The sequence below is a fragment of the Callithrix jacchus genome, chromosome 10 (assembly GCF_049354715.1).
Source record: "Callithrix jacchus isolate 240 chromosome 10, calJac240_pri, whole genome shotgun sequence".
In the NCBI taxonomy this organism is placed as follows: domain Eukaryota; kingdom Metazoa; phylum Chordata; class Mammalia; order Primates; family Cebidae; genus Callithrix; species Callithrix jacchus.
In genome coordinates this window covers 117418395-117427552 of record NC_133511.1, presented here as the reverse complement: position 1 = coordinate 117427552, position 9158 = coordinate 117418395, and the positions used below count along the sequence as shown (strand labels likewise).

Here is a 9158-nt window from a genome sequence, read left to right as displayed (position 1 = left end):
AAAACAACACCTTTCTAAGTGAAGGAAGCAGCTGGTATCCAAAACAAGCTGGTCTTTGATGAAGATAAAACCAATGGCAATCATTTATTGCATGACCTTGTTACTAACCTGAACCTAAGATTCACTTGTAAGATAAAATAATGCCTACTTTACATGGAGGAGGAAAGCAAAGTGGTGGGCAATTTTCATTCATTCAACGTTTTCTTTAGAAAATCTACTAAAGCCACGGTGACTCATGCCTGTAATCCCAGCACTTATGGAGGCCGAGGCAGGCAGATCACCTGAGGTCAGGAGTTTGAGACCAGCCTGACCAACATGGAGAAACCCTGTCTCTACTAAAAATACAAAATTACTTGGGAGACTGAGGCAGGAGAATTGCTTGAACCCAGGAGGCGGAGCCAAGACCATGCCACTGCACTCCAGTCTGGATGAGAATAAAATTCCATCTAAAAAAAAAGAAAAACTGCCATAAGCCAAACAGTGTGCCATGTGCTTCTGATAAAATGGTAAAAAAGTAATTTTCACTCGAGGAGTTTATAGACTACTTGGAAAAACAGACCAGTAAATAAATCACTACAACCCATTATAATCAGTTACCTGCAAGGTCAAGTGGCAATACAGATGAGTAAATAAATCATTACAACCAATTATAATCAGAAAGGTAAAATGAGATACCCTAAAAGAGTTTGAAATTCTGCATTAAGGTCAGGTGTCAATGTCTCCCCCCACTCCATGTGGTGTGAAATGAGACATTATTAGCTTATTAGCAGGCAACAGTTTCAAGAGAACAATAACATGAAACTCAACAGAGAAACATATATCTTATAGAATCACTCCACCTCTAAGTAAACATCAAACAAAACTAACTACTATAGAAATAAGAGCAAAACAGAAAGAGCTCAAGTTCAGTGTCAAAACTACAAGAAGCAGGGGAGTAGGTTGGAGCCCAGAGCAGTTGTTAAGGCTTTTTAAAATTATATTGGAAAAGCTGGGTCAGTTGTTCCTCTTTCTCTTGCACAGGCATCACATAACAAGATGTTTATTCCAAAAACAAAATATGAGAGCTGTTTTATGAGCAAAATTATGGTTCTGCTCTAGATAAATATGCAGAATGTGAGTGCCAGCTCTGCATAAAGAAAAAACAGGAAAGAGACAAGAACAACATCTAAACTTTAATTAACAGGGTATAAAGAAAAAGAAAAAAGCAGAGAAGGTTATTATGGAATCGACCCCTAAATGAAAGTCCCAAGTTCACTCTCTGGAGCTGGGATTCTGATCATGGAGACAGAGAGGTCACCTTAGTCTGGAGAAGCAGGGGGCTTTCTCCCACCTACATCACAGTCAGTGTCTGTATGTGTAACCTGGCTTCATGCCCACTCCTGTCCCTCAGTCACCAGATGTAGGCTATGGAAGCAGGACCTACATTCCCTGATAGAAGAGAAATTACCAAATGAAATTGTAAATGGACTAAATGGACACTGAAGATTTAAGGAAACCAATAACGTAAAACAGAAAAACCAAACACAACAAAGAAATGAACAGACAAAAAATGTTTTCTATTTTTTGGGCAATGGTTCTTTATACCCGTATCTCCCCTTTATTGCATTATTTTCTCCCTCCAATTAATTTAATAGTTATAAAGTCCTTTACGATGTGTTTTCTTGTAATCTTAAAATTAAAGCATGTACATTTGATTTATCACTTTTCAGTAAGAATTAGAACTTTTATTGCCTGCAGGAAAGTCAATAGTGTGATGGTAGATTTAATGCCAAATATATGAATATCTATATGTAATAAAGTACAAGTATTTCAGACAAAATCTTAAAAACTCAAAACTGAACTTACCATATGAAAGAAGTATATTTTACTGCATACAAAAAGTATAAAGTTAAAGGATGAGAAACAACATATTAAGCAAACCCCAAACCAAAAACTTATCAAGGCTGAAGTTAGAGCAAAAAATGTTACTGATGAACACAAGAATTATTTCTTACTTATAAAAATAGTTCAATTTTCAGGAAGATATAATCATTTTAAGTGTATATATATCTAATGATAGACCCTCTAAATATATAAAGCAAAAATTCACTACCCACAGAGTTTCAGATTATATTTTAATACATATTTTTGAAATATTTGAATATTTGAAAATATCTTTTATTTAACCTTAATAGTAATTAAGAAAATGAAAATTGAAACTGCAATTAGACACCACGGTACATCTACCAGAATCAGAAAATGCTCTTTAATAAAAGCATCACAAATTCTGGACTCACTTCTCTGAGTTTACTTATTGTTTTATTTTTCTTTCCAACTTTGTTTTCGGTTCAGGAAGTGCATGTGCAGGTTTGTTATATGAGTAAATTGAATGTTGTGAAGGTTTGATGTACACATTTTTTCATCACCCAGGTAATAAGCACAATGCACAATAGGTATTTTTTTTATCCTCACACTTTTTCCACCCTCCACCCTCAAGTAGGCCCTAATGTCTATTTTTTTGTTATTTCTGTCTATATGTACCCATTGTGTAGCTCCTACTTCTAAGTAAGAACAAGTGGTATATTATTTTCTGTTTCTGTGTTAGTTCATGTAGGATAATGGCTTTTGGCTTCATCCATGTTGCTGCAAAGAACATAATCTCATTCATTTATGAACAAAGCTCATTCATGGTTTTGTTGCGTTTCATGGTGTGTATGTACCACATTTTGTTTATCCAGCCCACTGCTGATGGGCATTTAGGTTGATTCCATGTATTTGCTATTGTGAATAGTTCTGCAATGAGCATATTCATGTATGCATCTTTGTGGTAGAACAATTTATATTTTGGAGGGTTTATACCCAGTAATGGGATTTCTACATCAAATGGTAGTTCTTATTTGAAGCTCTTTGAGAAATTTTGAAACCACTTTCCACAGTGGCTGAACTATTTTACATTCCCATCAGGAGTGTATAAGTGGTCTTTTTTTTCTACAAACCTGACCAGCATGTTATTTTTTCACCTTTTAATAAGAGTCATTCTGACTGGTGTGAGATGGGATCTCATTGTGGATTTGTATTTCTCTAATGATTGGTGATGTTGAGCATTTTTTCATATGCTTTTCAACTGCATGTATGTCTTCTTTTGAGAATTGCAACAAAAACAAAACTTTACAAATAGGACCTAGTTGAACAAAAGGGCTTTTTACAGCAAAGGAAGCTATCAACAGAGTAAACAGACAACCTATAGAAAGGGAGAAAATATACACAAGCTATTCATCTGATAAGTCTAATATCCAGAATCTATAAAAAACTTAAATTAACAAGAAAAAACAATCCCATTAAAAACGGGCATAGGACATGCACTTCTTTTGAATCACTAAAGGGAAATCCCATAGGATGGTGAATCACTGCTGCCTATATAAATCCTCTGACCTCTCTCTCCTCCTACTCTTCAGTTCCTGCCACTGGCCAAGCCTAACCAAATGCCAGAAATCACCTCTACGGTTTTCTCCTGTTTCCAAAGTGGTTTATGTTGTTATTTTCCAAAGTGTTTCAGTTGAACCCTAGTTCTCTTAGATGCTTTGAGGGGCAAAAACGGAGTGAGTAGATCTCATGGACCATTAATTTAGGAGGCATTAGAAACTCATCAGTCTAAAGCAAATATACATTTGTCTCATGAATGCAAGTTCTAGAATCAGACAGAACTAGGTTTTAATCTTATCCCTTAAATGACCTGGAGCACCTTTGATCAGTTATGAATTTTATATAAAGCACAAATCAGAAAACAATAGCTAATAAGTACTCCCAAATTAGAGATCTGTTGCATCTGTCTCTCAATAACTCATGAAATAATTAGCAAAACTGATTAATTAATCATACCCAACAGGTTATTTGTGAACAACCAAGCAACTAATCATCAAAAAGGAGGATTTATTTCAAGGGAATTCTTAGTAGTAGAGACCTTTTTGGCATTTCCCACATTGGCCCTCACACGTAGATAGGTGCATGGGCAATAAATGAACTCTTTGGAAATGTAGGGGGTGGGTATCAGAACAGGGGTAATATCATTTGGATATATGTCCCCACTCAAATCTCATGTCAAAATGTAATCTCCAGTGTTGGAGATGGGGCCTGGTGGGAGGTGTTTGGGTCATAGGGGACGATTCCTCATTTTGGTGCTATCCTTGCTATAGTAAGTTGATCCCAGGATCTGGTTTTCGGAAAGTGTGGCACCTCTCCATCTCCCTTGCTCCTGCTCTGGCCATGTGATGTCCCTGCTCCTGCTTTTGCCTTCTGCCATGAGTAAAAGCTCCCTGAGGCCTCCCCAGGAGCTGAACATATGCCAGTGCCATGCTTCCTCTACAGCCTGCAGAACTGAGTCAATTAAACCTCTTTTCCTCCTAAATTACCCATTCTTGGGTATTTCTTTATAGCAATGCAAGAAAGGATAACTCAGGGAGTTTGGAATTTTACTTGCTGAGCTCCAGAAAACCGGAACAAGCCCCAATCTGCCACCAACACAAGGCCCAAGCAAGCCTCTGGTGTTTGCTGGCACATGATCTCTGGTGTTGGGGATGGCTTAGAGACTCTTGCCTGACTCTCCATGAAGAAGTCTGAGGGTGGGAGGTCCTATTGTAGCTGTTGCCCATGACAGAGAAAGCTGAGGAGTGGAGTGAACTACACTGGATGCATGCAATGTGTGTGGACCAAGTAGATGATACAGACAGCAACTGGGTTAGAGGTATTTCTTAAATAATAAGTGAAATTTATTCACATTGCAGTTTTGAAAGTAAAATTATTTTCAAAGAAAGAGAAAGGCCAATAGAAATACTAATCATGCATGCAGACTCTGAAATCATACTAAATTGGGTTTTGGTTTTGGCTTTGCAGTTTTTGTTTTTTGAGACTGAGTCTCACTCTGTCACCCAGGCTGGAGAGCAGGGACGTGATCTCAGTTCACTGCAACCTCTGCCTCCTGGGTTTAGGCAATTTTCCTGCCTCAGCCTCCTGAGTAGCTGGGACTACAGGTGTGCGCCACCACGCCTGGCTAATTTTTGTATTTTTAATAGAGATGGGATTCACCATTGTGGCATAGTGTTGTTGAAAGGGTTATATTAGATAATATAAATAAATTGATTATTTTTAATTGCTTCTTTTTGTGTTGACTTCCATATTTCTCTGTGAATGATTTTAAATACTGTTCTAATTTTTGGTTTTATATATTATCTACTAATTTCCTACTACTGAAGGCAATCAACTAAGCCCTATAGCCTTCATTTTTACCCTGAGCACACCTCCCCACCGTGACACTTCCTTTTCCCTCCTTCTCCCAATATAGTTTTATCATGATTTTGGTTAACTCAATTTATAGTATTTAAATCTTTAATGACTAATTAATGATGAACGTTATGATTATGCTTCCTTTTGACTGTTTTTCTTCTCTGAAGTTAATAACTGCTTCACGTTTTGTATGCTTTTTTCTGAATACCTAAAAATAAGTTGTTTTAAATACTCCACCATAAATATAAATCTCACTGTCTACAGACGAACAGGGTAAGGGATCTGTTTCATTCATATTTTTCTGGAGACATTCTCCTTTCCTGAAGCATTATATTCTCCTATTCCAGTTAGGACTTCAGGGATCTTACTTCACTATTCTTAGTGAGTTCATTTACTTCAATATTCACTATTGATATGGTTTGGCAGTGTCCCCACCCAAATCCCATCTTGAATTATAGCTCCCATAATTCCCACATGTTGTGGGAGGGCACCAGTGGGACATAATTGAATCATGGGGGTGGTTTCTCCCATACTCTTCTCACGGTAGTAAGTCTCACCAGATATGATGATTTTATAAGTGGTTTTCCCTTTTGCTTGACTCTTATCTTCTCTTGCCTGCCACTATAAGTTGTGCATTTTGCCTTCCACCATGATTGGGAGGCCTCCCTAGCCACGTGGAACTATGAGTCCATTAAACCTCTTTTTTCTTCATAAATTACCCAGTCTTGGTTATGTCTTTAATAGCAGTGTGAGAACAGACTAATACAACTACCTTCTCAGACAGTTGCAACTCATTCCTTTGTACCCAGACATACCCAGCTGAAAGCATTTGTAATTCTTCAGACTTACTCGGGTTCTGCAAAGAGAATCAAATTTTTTTTCTAGGCTTTCAACTCCATCAACCAGGTTTTCACTTTCTGGAGGCTACGAAGTTACTTATGACTTGTCTAGCTGCTTCCTAACATTTTTTAAAAAAAGAGATGCCATTTCTCTCATATTCTTTTGGAATTTTTGGATTTATGACTTTCTCCCTACCTTTTATAACCATTTAGTTGGTTTAGTTGGCTTTCATGAGGAAACAAATGTGTTTAATCCACCAAGATTAGCCATTAGTTGAAAATTACACTTTTCATAAGTGTTTTTCTTACCAGCTCATTGTATCTCTGAGGACAGATAATGTATCTTATTTATTTATTTATTTTGATTTCAGCATTTCTAAATGTCTGATACCAGGTAGGAACATTTCTTTTGAATGCTATTAGATGGGTAAAATAGAATATATGGAGAGACTGGATGTAGGTGGCACATCAGTCAGCAGTGAGCTGAGATACAGTATCAGAGAAAATTATATTCCAATCTCAGCTAAAATGATGGTAAAAGCCTTAGAGATGTCTGGAATAAAAGATTAGAACAGAGGAAAAATGTGAAAACAGATATATTAGAAAGTAAAAATTTATTAGAAAGCAAATATATTAGAAACATAAAGTTGAGGTGCTAGATCTAAGCACTGTACTTCCTTCTTTTAAATCTAAAAAATTGTTTTCTTTTAATAAAATATTTTCCAATGCCTATATGTCTAAATTAAAAGCACGGAATATTTTTTTCTATGTGGGTTTCCTTTGTGCTTAAGAAATGGTTCTTCAAATAGTACATATATAGCAAATAAAGGTATTATTCTTAAGAAAACACTTAAAATTCTTAACACTTAACCTCAGATACTGGTGCCTATGTATGTTAATATGCAGAATAATTGCCAGTGTCCCCTAATGACAGGGTCTTTTTAGCCCAACTCATCTATGCTGACACCAAAGTAATGTATACACATCACATTCTTATCTTCTTTACCATTATGAGACCTCTTGTTCTGACCAATTTACTGTTCTGCAACCATTTTTGCCAACTAAATAAATTAAGTTTTTATCCAAAACTCTTAGAAAATGATTTATAAGCCAATCGGGTCACTCAAATTGAACAAATATGTAAGTTATCAAAGGAAACAAAAGCTTTCTTTTTGTTTTATTTTGTCACATGCCTTCTAAAGACGTACAGTTATAGAGACATCTAATCTCACTTCTCTTGAACACTGAGTTTCACAGAGGGAGATAATCACCAACTATCTTTGGCAAGTAATTTCCCCAACATTTTCATTTTATCAAGTTTCCTAAAGTCATGTTTTTAATACACTGGATTTTATCTTCAGAATTTGAGACAGATTTTTAAAAATCCACAAAAAGCTAAATAAAATGCCAGTATTTATTCAAATCCGACTTTAGTGTTTTGATATACTTTTTACAGTATCTCCTTTGAATTATGAACGGAGGTTCCTTAGCTATTCCAGGTTGCCTATAAATGTTCAGAAATCCAAGCAAAGCAAACATGGTTCTCCAACAGCAACTCATTATAATTTGCTTTAATAAAACTATATTATAAACATTTTGATAGGCCAACAGACTTTGATTCAACGAAATTATGGCTCTTGTTATGGTTTCTAGGAAAAAGGCATTAAAACAGTTAGATTAAGAGCTAAGAGGGAGCACAGATGATCGATGATTCTAAGGGAAAACGAGGGCACAGAGAATCCATGAAGTCTCCTCACATTTGTAAGAAATGTTTCCTATGAAGAATGTCTGGGAAAGAAAGTGGCTGAAGACAGTGAGGTACATTGCTGTGAGTGAGATGATCCAACTTTTAATCGCAACTGGGAAACTAAACTCAGTGTGATGTAGAGTACTATTTTGTTTATTCATCCTCAGAGTTGAAATAGGTATGTTTTAAGGACCAGCTGGCCTGATCGCCAGTGACTCTACACCTGGTTAGTTCTTCCTATCTGATTACCTCATTGCCATCATGAACCAGCTCTTTTGAGCACCACCCTTGCCACAAATACTGCCTACAATATACATATCTCTTCACCACCATATCTCATGACTATTTTTATTCCAATATGAGGATGTTAGTTCACAAATCTCAGGCCTTGAGATATACTGAGATCTATGGAACACGCTGGCACTCTTGAAATGGAAGAGTTTGAGTTGACCTGTCTACAACACAGCAGCACATATAGGCAGAACTCCAGGGCTGAAAGACCTAACGTTTCAACCAGTGTCTACTGCAACAAGGAAAGGTGAATGATGCCTAAGCCTTTATTCTCCAACATTTCAAATATTTCATTTCACTCCCTTCTTGTTTACATAATTTCTGAAAAGAAGCTTAATATAATCCTTATCCTTGTTCCTCTCTAGTTAAATTTCCTTTTCTCCTTTATTGCTTCTTTCAAAATTTTCTGTCTTTGATTTTCTGCAGTTTGAATATGATATACTCATGTATAGATGTTTTACTATTTACTGTGGATGGTATTTGCTAAGTTTCCTGGATCTGTGATTTGGTATTGGTTACTAATTTTGGACAAATCTCAGTCATTATTTAAACTTTGAATATTTATTCTCTTCCTTTCTCTCTTGCTTCTTTTTATGGTATTTCCATTATGTGGAATGTCATGCCTTTTGTAGTTGTCTTGCACTTTGGGAATATTCTATTCTTTTTTTAAATTTCTTTTTTTCCAGAACGATCCAAGATGGCCAATCGCTAACATCCCAGGATTGCAGCTCTCAGGCAAAGCGCGGAGAACTAGAGGACGCCACACTTTCAGACAAATTCTAGTCGCTCACGGAGCAGAAGATTCCCCAGTGGAGGAAACACACGGGTGGCCAGTGCGACTCTCGTGGCTGGCGCAGCGGTTCCTCCAGCACCTCAGTGCAGCAGCTCTCGGAGCAGAGTAAATAGGTTCGGAGGACCCACATGGGTCCCCAGCAGGACACCAGAGCCCAGCGCAGCGGCTGTGACGGCACCTCGGAGCGGCAGCGCTTGGCGCAGAGTAAACGGGACCAGTTCCCCTTCTG

General features: G+C 37.0%; 1 protein-coding gene across 10 annotated transcripts in view; it reads left to right on the top strand.

The window, feature by feature from the left end:
* The window catches only part of MS4A6A (membrane spanning 4-domains A6A), a 269396-nt gene that overhangs the window by 192324 nt on the left and 67914 nt on the right, over nucleotides 1-9158 (top strand). The window lies entirely within an intron of this gene.